Consider the following 2,585-nt stretch of genomic DNA (forward strand, 5'->3'; position numbering starts at 1 on the left):
TCCTTCCGTTCCTGGAGCGAACGGCTTGGCGAATGTGAAAGTCGGTGAAGCCATTAGCTCCCGGGTTTGCACATAATCGCGCATGGGTGACAAGACCCCTGAGACAAATGGGTGTAAGATGGTACCTGGACTTGGATCAGGCGACTGCAGCAGCTTCGAGATTCTTCACGGCCCTTTGCTCGGGAACCTATGGCAGGGAATGGTGCACCCCAGGGAAGACCCACAAAAAGGACAGCTACCACTGTTAGCAGCGACAAAGGTTTATTTAGTCACACACAGACAGGTCACTGCAGTACTTCAAATAGATATGTGCAACTGACAAGAATAATACTTAATGAGTAAACAGTCACGGTAAAGCATTACATAAGCAATGACCACTCTAGCATTCTCAATTGGTCAGGCTCTAGCGGTCATGACTGACATCACAAAAATAATACAAGAAGAAAGAACCTTGGCAAAGAAAATGACATCACGTCACTAAAACACTATAGTAGCAAATATAACATGGCTATAACTTGAAATGTCTGCCATGTGGCGCTATATAACCTGTATATTTAGCTTCAACCACTGGCTCTGCAGCCAATCTAAAGGTGCGTACCCACGGTACGATTTATGTTCCGTATGATATTGTGTAAGATTTCCCAGGAAAGTCCCAGTGGTCAAAAGCATTTGTGCTTAAAATAACATACAATGTGCATAAGATATCATATATGATATGACGTCACAGCTGTACTACACTATACTATCTTATGCTTTCTAGCCAGAATTGGGTTGCATGTTCACCCGAGCAGCTCCCTGCCAGACGACCAGCGGGAGCGCGCATCGTACGTTGGATAGTGCATACACACGGTAAGATATAGTGCACTATCTAGCATGCTTTTCGAAACTAGCTAGATAGTGTGCTAGATTTTGCACTATATCTTACCGTGGGTACGCACCTTAACCTTTCACAGAACTTAAATGCAACTGGTCAGCACATCAACATACACTGTCCCAGATAATGCAGTCACTGGCTTAGGAAAGTAAGTCCCTATAACTAGTGTATGGTTGACAGTATCCTCTCCTTAGGGGAAGGGATCAAAGGCAAATGGTCCTCAGACAGAGGGACAGGAAGGCTCCTATCCCTTGGGGTAATGTCCTGTTTTCTATGTGAGAAACAGGCTTTAGGAGCAGCCTTAGTATATGGGCTATTTTGCAGGGGAGTCTCACAAGGGGCCCTCTCTCTAAATGCACTGGGGTCTCCGCACTCTGAACACTTATTGGGTTCTGCAGTTGGGGTGTGGGTCAACCAGGGGGAGTTGGAAGGGTCCCTGGCCACCTAGTGTGTCTGGAAGGCAATCCTGGTTAGGTCGACAGTTTACAGGGTGGTCAAGGGAGTAGCCTTTGCTGGGGAGTAGACCAGCCGTTTGAGATACTTTGGAAGAGGCAGTCTCTCCCGGAGTGCACCCCAGTCATTAGGGTTATAGGGCACTCTGGTACCTTATCTCTTCGGCAGGTGCCGGATCCTGGCAGTCGCGATTCCCCAGTGATGGCCTCCTCTCCTCTTCTAACTGCTGTTGGCCAGCAGTACCGTCGGTGTGCTGTCCTCTGCCCGGCCCATGAGAACAACGCTGAAGTAGCCCTCATAATTAAAGTAGTCCGAGGTGCTGTTGGTGGGTTTGGTGATCTGCACATGTTTCCCATCTATGGCAGTTTTGGAAATTCCAGCGCCTGTCAAATTCCTCTGCGATGGCTTGCCATTCTTCAACGGTTGTAGGGAACTGTAAAACAAAGTAAAACATGTTTTAAATTACATTTTTGTATTTTCCACTACAGTCACAAGATCTATTTCAATCACCTGAAGACCTTGGTCATACCCCTGACCTGAACAAGCTATCTGTTGAGGAGACAATGTCGCCAAAGCAACAGGCTACCAGGAGGAAGACTCGCAGAAGCAAATTTGCAGAAGACCCGCTATTACAGGAGGCACGGTCTCACCTGCTCCGTAAACACGACGAATTTGATGACTGCATCGTACGTAAGGAAAACCATGCGCAAACTCACACCGCAGCAGCAACTAGAGTGCCAGCGCTTGATGAACGAGGTTTTGTACAAAACACTCACAGGCCAAGTGACACCAGAATGGAACATCAATGGCCCACCACCCCAAGCACCTGCTCCGCCTGTCCCTTTCACTTACACCACGCCACCTGCCACCTACCCTTTCTTCGGTACCCATCCTCATCAACAGCCCATGTACCATTTGGGTTATGCCCAATCAACGGCCTCCACTTACCAACCGCCTCCTCACACCCCTCCTCAAATCAACCACCCTACCCGTTTCCTCAACATTCCCAGCTAATTCATACAATGATTCTATGTCGTAAGTCATCAGAAAAAACACAGCATATTACATTCCCCGCCATTATGAAATTCAATTACTTAAAACCCTTATTCTGTAAAAGAGGAAGCGTATACACGACTGATCAGCAGTCTGTAAAAATATGCTTAGCTTTTATTTCTACCTAAAAGAAAGTGCACAAGGAGTGGGGGGGGGGGGGGGGGGATTTGACAGTGATTGGTGCTCAGACTACCCAGTACTCTGT

This window comes from Crinia signifera, chromosome 6, assembly GCF_055691185.1.
Source record: "Crinia signifera chromosome 6, ASM5569118v1, whole genome shotgun sequence".
Lineage (NCBI taxonomy): Eukaryota > Metazoa > Chordata > Amphibia > Anura > Myobatrachidae > Crinia > Crinia signifera.